Genomic DNA, 15,013 nt, shown 5'->3' with positions numbered 1-15,013 from the left:
GACATGTGCAACAGCTTTGACATTTCTGACTTCTGCACATTTCTGACTTCTATTCGTGTATAATGAATGATTCTTTAAATGAATTGCTAAATTAACATGATAGTGCTATCTTTACTACCATGGTGTTCTTTAAAGGCCTACAAAGGTCTTAGTTTCTCAGCCCACTTAAGCAAACTGTATCTAAGACCCTCTAATGTCCATGTTAAATTCAGTTATATGTGCCTAGCAGTAAATTCAGGCGAATGTTAAATCATAACTGAGACTAGAGACTATTATTATACATCTAAGTGGTACTCACTAAATACAACCTGTGGGTGGGGATGGGAGGGAGAAACTGGGAAAAAGCAAGGAAAGGGGTGATATTGTTCAAAAAGAAATGTACTCATTACTTGACTTATATAACTGTAATCCCTCTGTACATCAGCTTCATAATAACAATAAAAGAATAAAAAACTAAATACAAAAGAAATGTCACAGCGTACTAATAAATATGTAATTATTACATATCAATTAAACAGAAGATTTTGTTTGTTTGTTTGTTTGTTTTTGTCAGTCATGGGGCCTGAACTCTGGGCCTCAGCTCAAGGCTAGCGCTCTACCACTTGAGCCACAGAATCACTTCTAGCTTTTTCTGCTTATGTAATATTAAGAAATCGAACCCAGGGCCTCATGCATGCAAGACAAGCACTCTACCACTGAGCCACCTTCCCAGGCCAACAGAAGATATGTTTTAAGAAAAAGGAAAATGGATATACAATATGGAAAAGTCTAGACAAACCTAGAAGCCATGGAAAGTGACATAAAAAAATAAAAACAATATGGTAAAATAAGGGAAGTTCTGTATTTTAACCTGGTACAATACTATAATTTAATTTTTTGTGTGCCAGTAGTAGGACTTGAAGCCAGGGCCTGAGTACTGTTCCTTAGCTTTATCATTCAGGGTTGTTACTCTACATTTGAGCAAGCTCCACTTTCACCTTTTTCCTGGCTAATTGGAGATAAGAATCTCACACTCTTTCCTGCCTTTGCCTGGCTTTGAATTATAATCCTTATTTCTCCACCTCCTAAGTAGTTAGGATTACAGGTATGAGCCATTGGTGCCTGGCTACAACCTTTTTTAAAATGAACAAATTTCCAGCATTGAGGAGTGGGGAGCATCTATCTTCCAAAAGATTTTAAAAATAAATGCCAAAGATTTCTAACAAAAAGAAAGTAAAAGGAGTTTAAGGCTCATTGCTTTATTTTTTTAAATCTAAATGGTGATATATACTTAGATAAAGGCACCATTTGTGCACTTGCTAGGAAAAGTCAATAAATTCAGTATTATTACTAATGGTGCAGCATTAGCCAAAAAGGTTTCTTAATTTTCTTAAAAATTATTCATAATAGCAGGGTACTAGAGCTGCCTAAATGCTAGTCCACTTATAGAACAAGGAAGATAACTAGTTGCATGCAATGCAGTTTCCATATTAATCCAGCACCACTTAAGTATAATATTCAGACCATGTTGTTTTTTAATAGTTAGAGTATACTGTCCAAGATCTATAGAAGAGTTATGGCTAAAGAATTCCTTCAGTGAGTACAGGAGATGTCTTTACAATCTTGTCATTCTGTCTGCTCTCTTTCTGCTGAGCATGGGTTTCAAGAGGCTTGTGTACCCTCTATAGGGCATGTATTTGGCTCTCCCAAGAAATATTAATTCAGGGAACTTAAAAACCAACACTTGCAAGTGCTGCCTTGGATACTCAGTAAGTGAAAGAGCGTTGGTAATTATCTCTATCTCCATTTCTTCAAACAAATGCAAAGTATTAGGTAGTTTTAGTATATGCTAAAATTTTCAGGAATATAAGTACACCATTTGGTCTGGAGCTTTCCCCAGGATTGTTCATTATTTTAGACAACCATGTTTCTGACAATACTGTTCTCTAGCTATGGGTTTTGGATGTTGCCAGAAATAGTTCTGCCAGCACACCAGCCTGACTGACACATCTGAGCAAGTCTACATAGGACTAAATATACTCATTCAGCCAAAAAGCTAGTTCTAAAGAAAGTCAACAAGAATCAGTTGAATGGTGTTCTCTTCAATGAACATTTATTTATCACAAAATGATGCACACATTTGACTGTTCAATCGTTATCATGGAGAGCATACCCATTGAAAGGTATATTTACTGTTTTCTTATACTATTTATATTATAGCATATTGCTTTCCAATTGCAGTAAGTTCATCATATTTTATTATTTTATTTATTATTATTATTATTATTTATTTTATTTTATTTTTGCCTGTCCTAGGGCTTGAACTCAGCCTGGGCACTGTCTCTGAGCTTCTCTTGCTCAAGGCAAGTGCTCAACCAATTGAAACACAGAGCCACTTCCAGCTTTTTTGAATAGGATAGTGGAGATAAGAATCTCATGGACTTACTTGCCCAGCCTGGCTTTGAATCGTGATCATCAGATTTCAGCCTCCTGAGTAGTTAGGATTGTAGGTGTGAGCCACAGGCACCCAGCTTTAATCATTTTCCTTTCCTCTCTTCTTCCTTTTTCCTTTCTTCTTTCCTCTCCCTCCCTCCTTCCCTCCTTCTTTTTCCCACTCCGTCTGTCCCTCCCTCCTCTCTTTTTTCTGCTTCCTTCCATTTTCATCTTCCTTCTCTGTCTTTTTCTTTTCTTCCACCCATCTGTTTTTAAGATTGTGTATTTGGATAGGTAGGATATCTTATCTAATATCTACAATTTTACTAAAGGAACTATAGAACATTTGTTAGGAGGACAGAGTTGTTGGCCTATGCACTGTTGAGAATCCCTGCTCCATGTCCCTCTTTTGTCCAGCACGGGTATATGGAGTGGCCTGAACACATCAAAATGCAAAGGAAAAAAAAAAAAAAGCAACCAAGCTCACTGTGACCCATTCTAGAGATCTTTCTGTCTGAACCCCAAGGAGGCAGCAGCCAGCCAGGGCCCAGCTGTCACTCACATGTCATCTCCTGGCCCGGGACCCAGGGCTCTGCCCTTAGTGGGCCTGCAGCAATCAGGAAGGATTTCTTTGTCCCAAACCCAGCACAGGACACCCTCCCTGGCTCAGCACTCTCCAGTCCTTACCATGGGGGACACAGTGGCCCCTGACTTTCTCTTATTAATGTTTTTGTTTTAATTGTAAATCATTACCCAGCTCAGCTCAGTCACAAGGCAAACTGTGTTTAATAAATTAGCTTAATCTATTCCGCAAGTGGTTTGTGAGCACCGTGCTTCCTCTAGTTAAAGAAAACATTTATATTCCCCCTCTAGGCCCTGGCTCCTAGGCTCTCACCAATGCCCAGAAGCTCAGCCCTTGCCCATAGGCACCTAGACCGAGGGGGGGGGGGAGTGGTGCAGGTGGGAAGGGCAGAGGGCAGTTGGTGGCCACTGTGTGGCCTTTGTCCCCATGGGGGGTGTGGGACTGGTAGCAGCCTCAGGGCTGGTAGCCACCCAGCCAGGCACATTCCACTTTCCAAAAGGGCCTCTTTAACTGCTCCTGGAGAAATAATAATTCATTATGTCACCAGGAGAGAAGAAAGGGAGTGTGAGGGTCTTGATGGGATTAGAGGAACCCCCCACAGAGATGATTTAGGGGCTGCGATAATTCATTTAATAGGGGCCTGGGGCAAATTGCTAGACAGGGAGTTGGAAGTATAACGGCTAGAAAGAGCGATGCTGGGCAAGGCCGGGTGGGAGAGCTGGCTTCATTAGCAATATTTAAGAGATTTCATTTAAGAATGAGTCATAAAATGCAGTACTATTTTATCCACCTGGTTTGGTGGCCTTTAGCTTTCCTCTGCATGAATATTAAATTTGAAATGGCACTACAGCAACACATTTTGGAAAGTGTTCTTTGGGCTGTTATTTGTATGGTTGGTTTAGTTTCTCGTTTGTTAACCTTTTAAAATGAAGATCATTGAAAATGGATAACTGTACAGCCAGAACTCAAAAAGATTAGGGGGAAGATAATGGTGTAGAATCAGTTGTTATTAACTGGGGTAAAGGATTGAAGTTTTTATTGATCACAACACAAAAGGCAGAGGGGGTGAGTTAGAAAATGGCAAATTACTTTGACAATTCCCAATTTTCATGCAGATTTTGTGAAGCTACCCCATTCAGAGCCACCAGCCGAGGCCTGGGGAACGTCACAAAGCAGGGAACACAGTTGGGACCTGCCCTCCACCACCTCACTGGAGTCCACGGCCTTCTGGAAACATTTCCAAGGAGCTTGGAGAGAATATTCCAGCTTGTTTCTGAAAGGCAAAGACAATCTCCAGTTTGACCATAAAACTCCCTCAAATATGCTTAGGTATTGCTCACAGTCTTACAGACCCAAGAAGCTGTTGAAAATGACCATTATGCCTATTACGATGAAAATAGAAAAAGTAAAATCTCTTTTGATATGTGGCCTCCTCCTCTTGGCATCAATAGCGACTTTCCCATATATTATCTGCCACTGATTTGAAAAGAGCTAATCAGAAAATATTTTCCCAAGGATGCCACCTTCGCTCTATTGAGTTCACATGGTTGCCTGGCCTAACACTCACCTTCCAAACGCCTGTGTGCAGAATAAAATATTAACTCTGATCCTGCTCTTTTTAAAAACAAAAGTAACTTTCCAATATGCTGTAATCATTTTTAAAAAATTACAGCTGCACCCTGTCATTTACCAAACCAACTGACAGGTCTCTATTCACAGAGCTGCTTTAGCCACATAGGGTACATAAGATGCATAATTAATATGTTCTTTTAAAGACTTTCTTAATCAGAAAAGACATTAACTATATGTAAAATTATTCACTTACAGACATTGGTTTGTGCAATTTTCCACAATGACAATAAAGTTGGTAGCTGAATATATTTCTCTATATAACAAACCTTTGCAAATGTCTTTTGCAAGGCGCGCATTGCAAAGGGTAGCATGCTTATTTGTGTTCCTATTTATATTCTATCACTTCGTGGCAAAGCCTTTATGTTTTATACAGAGTTGTAATCCACTTTGAAATATAGTAAGAGGATCTATTTCAAATAAAATAAAGGTTACTATTGTGCTATGTAATCAGTCTCTGGACAAAAGCAGGCATTACTTCAGGCTGACTAATTTCCTTCAGGATCCCTCCCTTGTCTCTAATCCCCAACGCCCCACCCCTCATTGGTCATTCACAGCCACCATCAATGCTGAACCACCTTCTAGGAGGCAGCTCCTCTTGTATGAGAAAAGTTTTCTTCTTTCCTTTTAAACTGGCCAAGGGAATCCAAAGAAAAATACCTGCTTGCAACATCTTTGCAGAAGTAGGATTTAGTTGTCTATTAGAAAGTCAGAAAACAAAGGAGTTTGTCTGAAAGAGTAAAGTCACACATTAGCAGAAAATGGAAGGCTTAATAGAAAGCAAGCTTCATTCCTTGGCCTTGCATTTAAATGTGAGGGAGGCTGTGCCCACTCCCCTGCCCCCCCCCCCACACTCCCTGCCACTTCCTTGCTTTACAGGATTTCCCAATAGTAATATTATCATTCCGGGGAGTCTTGGAGCAGTTGAGTGTTTGTTTGACAAGACCAAGATTTAAACAGTTGTCAGCACAGTCAACAGCATGCCAGGAGTGTAAGGAAGTGGGAAGTCAGTGCATGTTGGATGCAGGGGCCACAGAAGGAAGCCACAAAACCACAGGCTCCCATCTACCCCCTGGGAGAGCTTAGTTTCTCTCTCCACACCCTACACTAGCAGATGCCACCCACATCTAAGAAACAGGAGCATAACATGCCTGTGACCAAATGCCTTAGTGATAGAGCATCGGGGGACAAAATATATGAAACCAACAAAATGGAGTTGGATGGGTAAAGGAGTACAAATACTTTTAAAAGTTCCCTATCTCTAAGAATAAATTCCAGGGGGTTTTCCTCGTTACCTAAAAGAAGTACATGAAGGGAAAAAAGAATCATGGGCAATTAACAAAATTCTTCTTTTTTTCAATTAATAATAATGTTTGAAGTATTAAATACTATTTCTGCAGAGCACATAATTTTTAAAAGATTTAAAAACTCCCCACATGAAGCAATGCCTACAGCAAACAGCGCTTTTGTGAATGTCATGACAAATCACAGGAGGTCACTGCCTGGGCAGTCTAAACCACACAGCTTCCACAATGTGCAAAAATATATCAAATCTCATTAAAGTAGCTTTACACTATAAATTGGCCTCAGTTTTGTGGCAAGTGGTTTGACAGTGTGTAGCAAAAGACAAAAATGATCAGTCACTCGAATCCGGTAATGCTATATAGCTCTGAGACTAGCTCTAGGGAGATCATCATTTGAAATGCAAAGATCTTTTCATTTACATTTAAAATAGTAAAAAAGAGAGAGAGAGAGAGACCAGAGGATTATTCGATTAATAGGAAATATGTGTCATGGCACTGCACAACGAAATTTAATAAATCCATATTAAATTTTATCCATACAGGGTACTCTGAATTCTGGAGAGCAATTGAGGTCAGGATGATTATCTATTTCTAGATAGGGGTGGGAGGGTAATTATTTGTTTTCATATTTTTCTATAACTTTTTCATAGTTTTTGATAATGAGAATGAATTGTTTTTATAATCAGTAAAAAATGCATTCATACGTACATAGTTTTACATAATATACTTTACAAACACAATTCACTGATTTCTTCTCAATAAACCATCTGGCAAACCCAAAATGTCAAAGTGAAAATAAAACTGAAACCAATTAGATAATGTTTTCCTTCAACGTCCACCTAAAAACAAATTAGCATATATTTCTTTATGCATTCCGTACATCACATTTCTCTCTATTGTCTTCTGTAGCCAGTAAGTAAACTGCACATTATTATCACTGGGATTCTTCTTTTGTAAGCCTCTAGAGATGACTAGCAAAAATCAAACTGTCAGTTGAGAAGTCCAATTTCATTGTGATCATGCCAGCACACACATGACTCTGAAACACACGTGTGTTTTCCTGACTTGGTCATGAACAACAATAACACATGGCAAACTACCCAGCCAGCCCTACTCTCAGCTCTTTCTTTGCCTTATCTACAAAAGTCTATTTTCAGCAGCAGACTAACCATAAATTTGACCCCTTGGCTCTTTCTTTATTTTTTTAAACTAGGTCAAGTGGATATCCCAGGAGCACTATCAGTATATTCAATAAAAATCAAGTATATCGTATGTTTGAAACATACATTATAAATAGATGTATAGATGGAGCAGATATTGAGAAAAGAAATGGTAAAGATTATGAATATTAAGATTTATATTAATCTATAAGCCTATTAAAGTACAGTAAAACCTGTCCTTCAGACCACCTTTTTAAAGATATCACCTCCCTGATGGGACCACTAAATTTCGGGCCAAATTATTTTCCCATAAAGAACAATGAAAAGAAAATGATTATATTAAGACTACTTCTACTATGGTTTCTTTTCATTGTTCCGCCAAAAATGATTCCAAACAGTAAAATAACATTGATTTTGACCTTGTTAATGAACCTGAAGAACTTCATGGAATACTCAAACACTGAGTTCCCTTTTGAACAGGGAAAGAAACGGACCCTCTGCTCACTTTTTTGAAAACCCGAGCAGCAGGTGCAGATAATTTCATTGGTATTCGGCAGATGTAGCTTATCTTGATATTGCTAATGTTCCGTAAGGCTTGTCATGTGGATTTTTCTTTGTGCCCAAAGCTGAAGATGATTGTGTGATTTGTAAAATATTGAAGAAGCCTTCACACTGAGAGGTTCACTGCATTTCTTTTTCTTTCTTTTTTCTTTTTTTGGTTACAAACATTCTCACAGACAATATTACTGGAGTGACTTTCACTTCTCCAAAATGCCACTCTCTCCAAGGGAACAACTTGCTCTCCTCTGGCCTAGCCAGGGCTCCCTGTGGCTCTGCCTGGCTTTCCTTCCAAACAAAACTGTCATAAGACTGATGCCTCCCAGCTCTACAGCCCCCCATCCCACCCCCAACCCCCTGAGGCACCTGTTCTTGTTCTACTGGTTGTTTGTCAGCAGAAGCCCTGCCTGCTCTGCTGTTGAACTTCCAAGTCAAGACTGCAGACAAGTCTAAATTTCCAGCATTGTCTCCATGAGGCCTCCCATGACGGTGTGTTAAGTTGCCCTCCAATGTCATGTGTGATAGCAGAACCTGCTCATTCTTTGTGCCACAGAGACTCTCATTAGATGTATGTCAACTGAACTAGGCCAACCTCCAATGGATGGAAGGAAGGGTGCATGATTCAGCTCTACAGCTCCAATTGTACAAGAAACTAATATTGAAATTCACCAATAAAAGGTTACCATGTGAACGGCGGTCCATCACTTAGCCCCTTTGGAGAAGAAGCATCGCTAGATTCCTTCCTTCCTCCTTGCAACTATGCCCTAGGTGCTCATATGCCCAGCTTTGAGTCCGATGTCTGCGTTAATGACTTCCAATAAGCCAGTGTGGATTTGCCATGCCCTCCCCAATCTCACCCCTGGTTTTTAGTTATGGGTCAGAGGGCTGTCATCCACTTCCTAACACAGGCTCTTGGCACTACCAGATGCTTGGTACCCACTGGTCCAGCCCAGCCTCTAAGAGATGAGAGACTCTGGGAGCCAACAAGCAGAGTCAATACACATAGCCATGAACCTTGTCAGTGAAAATCAAAGGTGTTTATTCCTGTTCCTGAAAAGAAGAGGACTGTGAAATAAAAATAAGTGTATTTTACCTGATAGCCTGGGGTAGTAAGGTAGTAAGCAGCCAGTTGTGTGGTCTGAGCTCAAAAGTAAACTATAAACATTCACAACTTAGTCCTTCAAATACTGGAAGGGCATAACAATAAAAATTTCTTTCCGTAAGCCCATTTTTTTTTTGCACTTTGAGATAGAGCCAGCAAAGCTTAGTAAACAATAAATGAAATGAGACATCTACTAACCAGATTCTGAATTCCAGCTCTTCGATTGCCAAGCTGTGTGACTGTGAGCAAACCACTTATTTTCTCTGGGCCTGAGCTTTCTCATCTGTAAAGTGGGGATAATGATATTGTTATCATTGGCCTTCCTGAATAGCTTAAATAGTAAAGGAATTATATGTTAACAAACTATGTTGAGAAAAATATATAATTTGCATGAAAATGAATTTTAAATCTATGGCCATACTTATAAAAACAAGAAAGCACACACATAAAAGGAAACACACACACACATACACACACACACACACACACACACATACACATGCACACTAACTTAGAGATAGGTCATCCTACCTGTTTTGAGCAAGGTACATAAACACAAACAGATACATCTATACAAATGTGGGCAAGAACTGTCCAGACTCTAAACTAAAATGGCCTCCTTTCTCTGCCTTCAATAAGAGTCTCCTTGTCACCTCCAGATCAGCTTGAAACACTGAGGCTAGCTTCTCCTCTGAGATGTCCCCATTTCCTCTCCCTGTGATTCACTTTTGGAGGTTTGTAGACTGTTGGACCACACTTTTTCATCTGATCTTTTTTCCTTCTTCTTCTGATAGCATGATTTGACCTCAAGACCTCCCAGTTGCTCAGTAGATGCTCTATCATTTGAGCTACATCCCTAGCACTCTTGCTTTGATCTTAAAGTCTGTTCTTAAAGTCAGGCTTTCCCATTTCTCAAGTAACTTCAGTTTTCTGCACCCAAAACAGGCAGAAAATGACAAAAGAGACTAGGGCATGGTTTCTGTTCCACTTTTGATGGAATTCTGCAGCAGGCTGGCTTCTTTTGCATGCTCATTGCTCAGGCAGCAATGTGAGACCAGGACCACCCCTGAGCCTGAGTGGCAATCTACCTTTCTCAAACAGTGAAAGCTGTTTCATTTGTTTACATATTCACTCAGCAAACATTTACTTGAGGAGCTATTATGTGCTAAGCACTGTGCTAGTGTCAAAGAAGTAAACAACGATGTACTCTCCTGTAGGAAACTGCTTCTGCATCTCTGGAAACGCCTCTATTTGCTTTTGCATTTGCTCAATCTAAGGTCAATCAGGAAGTCTTTCCGATCAGTAAATGTCTGGCCTGCCACTGGGTACCACTCCAGGCTCAAAGAACTCAACTTCTGGCTGAACAGGACCACCACATTTAACTCTTATATTGACCCAATGAGGCAAAGATTTAGAGAAAGAGGTATCCTATCTGCAGTCACCCACAGGGATCTATCTCATGGATATTGAGTGGGTTAGGGATTGACCCAAAGATAGCTAGGTGTCTTTTCTGGTTGGAGATCAGAGGCAGACCAGACGATGATGGTGACCTGTCCTCTGGATCCTCTAGAGAATTCCAGAATCTGAAGCAAGGTGAGCTGCTAAGGCTCATATTACTGTCAGGTTTGCCTATGCCATCACTATCAGCGTCAAACTCACTGCCCGCTTTGTTTAAGTGCTTTGGGATTTCTCAAGTATAAAAGGTGCTATACAAAATCAATCACAAGTAACTCTGCTGCTGGCAGTTCAGAATAGCTACAATAAGTGGTGTCTACTCAATCAATAGACTCGCATTGAGAGAGGGAGAGAATACCATTGAAAAGGTGAGCTCGTAGAAAAACTTCCCTCAATAAGGGAAAAAGTCTTATCCTAGGAAGATGTGGAAAGTTCACAATCTAGTGGTCCTCTATGACCATGTACTTTTGCTTCTATTTTAACCATGCAAGAACTCAATTTGAGACAAAATGAGGCCCATAAACATTTCTGCACAAGCTCCTTACAGGTAATGTCTATGGGATTTTAAAATCCAGTTATAAAATAAAAATGAAATTCATTCTATGGTGTCAGAGTAGAAAATAAATGTAATTTCTACAAATTTTTTGCCAAAAAAATAATGTGCATGTTTGGAATTAAGTTTAACTTTTCTACCTTTACTTAGGTTTAATTATAAAGGATGTTGATTCACATCATTTTATGATACTAATGAACTGAGCTTCTTGCATAATCTTGAAGGAATAATGACCTGAGATATTTTTGGTTTTTCATTTTATTTCAGAAGTTGAAAGCAGCAAAACAAAAATAAAATCACCTTATTATATACATGAACTCCTGATACCAGTACTACATAGAAACTTGGTTAAGCGAGAAAATTAGGAAGAGGATTCTGGTAATATTTATAATCCTCATACTATTTTGTTAATTGCAGGAAAACAATGTGGCCTTTTTTTAAAAGTAGAAAACCTTTAAAAAAAATAAAGCAAATAGTGAAATCCACCAAAGTTCTCTGTAATATGTAATCTGAGAAGAAAGTCTTTGAAGAGTTTTCCTAATGAAGTACTCCTGTGGTCTGAAGGAGTATTTCAAATCACTCACCAGTGTCTCTTCAAGTCTTTTCCACTAACTGTAATATTATAGCTCAAATTGCTAAAGCATAAGTGATTAAAAACCTCCCATTTATAAGAACACGTGGAGGTTCTTTGGTCCAAGCACTTTAGGACCCCGTGACAGGGGGTGACTTAAGGGCTCATCCACTCATCTTAGGAAATTGTGTCTAGTCCCTTGGTTGCAGATTAGAAAATGACACTTTGGGCCAGTATGAATGACTGCTGGAGGTCACTATGCCAGGTATTCTTAATGCCCCAACCACAACCCATGCCTGCCACCTGTCCTATTTTAGGAATCTTTTCCCCTCTACTACCTGGTACTTCTCTCCAACATGGTTTTGGTTACTGTCAAAGTGCTACCCAAAGTGGGCATCCAGGACCAATGATGGAGGTAATTTCAGACCGGCCTCCCCGCCCACCTCCCTCATAGAGTGCTATACAACCATTCTAGCTTATGAAATTAAAATTGAGTTCAATCTACTTATTCTAGGAAACTATTCAGTTATAGGCCCAGTACTAATCATTCAGGTAACGGCTGGGTTTTTGTTGTTGTTCTTGTTGTTGTTGTTTGTGGGGCTCAAACTCGCCTAGGTGCTGTCCCTCAGCTCTTCAGCTCAAGATGAGCACTCTACCACTTGAGCCACAGTGCCACTTCTGGTTTTCTGGTGGTTAATTGGAGATAAGAGTCTCATGGACTTTTCTGCCCAGACTGGCTTTGAAACATGATTCTCAGAATCTCAATCTCCTGAGTAGCTAGGATTACAGGCATGAGCCACCAGCGCCTGGCTAATGGCTGGTTTTGAAGTGCTCAAAAGTTGGGGAAGGAGAGGAGGTGAGTGGACTTGATTAGGGTACACTGTGGCCAGACTTCAGTCTTACAGTTAACATGTTTCCTGGTGTGATAATCCCTCCCAGAGCTACCAGCTATCACCCAGTGCAGACCACATTGTCAGGAAGTTTGGGTTAGAGCTAGCAGTCACATCAAAATTCTGGGAGGACTAACCTCTTCTTCACTTAACATAGCCCAGTTCACCCACTTCCCCCTACAGTTCATTTCTTTTAAAGAGAAGTCTACATCAATAGGACAGATGCTTAAGAATTCAGACATATTCTAAAATCTATGCCTCTGAAGACAAGCACGGGAACTTGAAAAGTAGTTTATACACAAATAAATCTATAACTTTCCAACAGAGAATTTTAAATAACCTGTCAGATAATATCATTCTTTGATAAGCTATACTATTTCTCTATTACAAATTGTATTGAGAGCCACAAAGAAGTATTACATCCAAACTTCATTTTATCTGGTAATTTGCCCTGAAAAACACCATCAAGCAATGATGAAATCTACTTGTTTGAGTCTTAATTTTCTCTATATAGAGTCAGAGAAGATAAGGGCCAAAATAGTGGTGTGGATTTTTTTTTTAAAGCAGAAAACATAAAATATATAGTCTTAACCTCAAATAACTCAGACATGGTACCACTTTTAAATATTGAAAACATCTTTAAAAGTTTTAATTCTCTTCCAAATAAATCAAGGAATCACATCTGCTTTAAATGCTTCCTCTGCTGAAGTTTGGTCTGTAGGATTCAGAGCTTGCTGGGTCGGCTTATTTTTTACATAGTATGTCCCATTTTTGCCCAGGGCTGGCCTCAAACATGATTCTGCCATGTCTGCCTTCAGGGTAGCTGGATTACCACTGTGTGCCACCATGCTAATCTTAAATTATCTGTTAAAGCAATCATTTAAACATCAGTGTCTGAGCTGAGATTTTGGCACATGTCTTCACAGCAACTACTTGCTAGGCAGAGATGGGAAGATCACAGTTTGAGACTAACTTGTGCAAAAAAAAAAAAAAAAATGGAGACTATCCTAAAAATAACTAAAGCTAAAAGTGCTTGGAGTGTGGCTCAAGAGATAGAGCATATGCCTGGAATGCACAAGTTCCTGAGTTCAAATTCTAGTATCTCCAAAAATAAAAACAAAAAAATCGATATTTGCTTGGGTACTGGTGGCTCACACCTGTAATCCTAGCTACTCAGGAGGCTGAGATCTAAGGATTTTGGTGATTGGAAGCCAGCCCAGGCAGAAAAGTCCATGAGACTCTTATCACCACCTAACCACCAGAAAACTGGAAGTGGTGCTGTGGCTCAAAAGGGCTAGAGCACTAGCCTTCAGTGAAAAAGCTCAGGGACAGCACCCAGGCCCTGAGTTCAAGCCCCAGAACTACCACCACCACCACCAACAACAAAAGATTTGATTCATGGTTGCCTAGTATGAATAGGTCCAAGGTCTGATTCTCAACATCACCAAAAATTTGGTTATTTGGTGCCAGATATGTCTTTCTCTCTTGATGGGAATAGAAGAACTCAGCCTTGTTCATGCTAGGCAAACCCTCTGCCTCTGACTTACATCTCCAACTCCATCCTAGAAAAATTTTACTATGCCTAACTACCTATATAAATGCCTAAATAATGTTGACATGTAGAACAAAGAACACTTCTTTCTCATGAACTTTTAATGTTTGTGTCTTGATTAGGAATAATACATAAGAGAAATATTTGAAAGCTTTAGAAGTGTGTTGTGGGATGTGTATGTATGTGTGTGTGTCTTTGAGTAAGGCCTCTAACTTCCCTGGGACTCAGTTTCTCCATCTGTAAATAGGGCTGTAAAGAGGGTTTGGCAGCTTCTAAGAATCAACAAAGTAAGATCTAAAAGCATAAGATAGGATCAACAAAATGTTTCCTGCCTGAATTCCAACCCTCACCTTAACCATATATATTATCAGCTTTTCAGAAACCCTCAAATCTACTTGTTACAGTTTGATTTTTAAAGTAATGTCTTAATTAACTTAAACTTGATGCTCCAGTCAGCAGCTTGGGCAAGTTCAGGTTTACAACCAGAATTCAGATGCTCAGGATGCATCCAGCGTGTCAACAATATCACATATTGGGAATTTCCCAACTGTGGATCCAGCCCTGCGAAGAAACTGTTCTTGTACCATCTACCCAGACTGGAGGCAATGTATAAGCTTCCTGGGGAAAGCTATGGAAATTTTCAACAATGAAGACTATTTTACTCTATTATCCAGATAGGTCATCAGTTACATTGTCTGAACATACGTTAAGTGGAGTGGTACAGAAGCCTGGATATGGTGATCAAAACAAAACCCAATTTGGGACAATTCAAGGAGATCTACAGCCAGGTCACAACTTTTTCATGGCTTCTCTGTAACACTCCCAGCCCCTAAAAGGGAATGCTCCCATGATGCAAGGGGAATCTGTGGGAGCTAGACCAAAATACATTATATTGTGACACAGAAAGCATAAATCATATGTGTATGAAAATCATAAGCCCTAAGCTTTAGAGAGTTGTGCAATTGACAATCAAATGGAGCTTAAAGTGGAATTACGAGGTTTTCAACTAAAGTCTTGAAATAAAGAAAGTAATATTTTACAGCAAAAAATTGCAAATGTCAAGTTTAAATCATAAGACTTTGCACCATTGAGCCACTAGCTAGTTCTATAGCTTCTTCCATCTTTAACACAGGGAAAGACCAACTTTCATGCTCAATAAAACTTAAGAACTTTAGAAATACATTTAGGAACATAATTCACATATTTGTGACTTTTTCCCTCCCTAAATGGCTAATTGTAGAAGA

The sequence above is a fragment of the Dipodomys merriami genome, unplaced genomic scaffold (assembly GCF_024711535.1).
Source record: "Dipodomys merriami isolate MVZ:Mamm:240054 unplaced genomic scaffold, mDipMer1.0.p SCAF_20, whole genome shotgun sequence".
In the NCBI taxonomy this organism is placed as follows: domain Eukaryota; kingdom Metazoa; phylum Chordata; class Mammalia; order Rodentia; family Heteromyidae; genus Dipodomys; species Dipodomys merriami.
Note: the sequence above shows the minus strand (reverse complement) of the source record.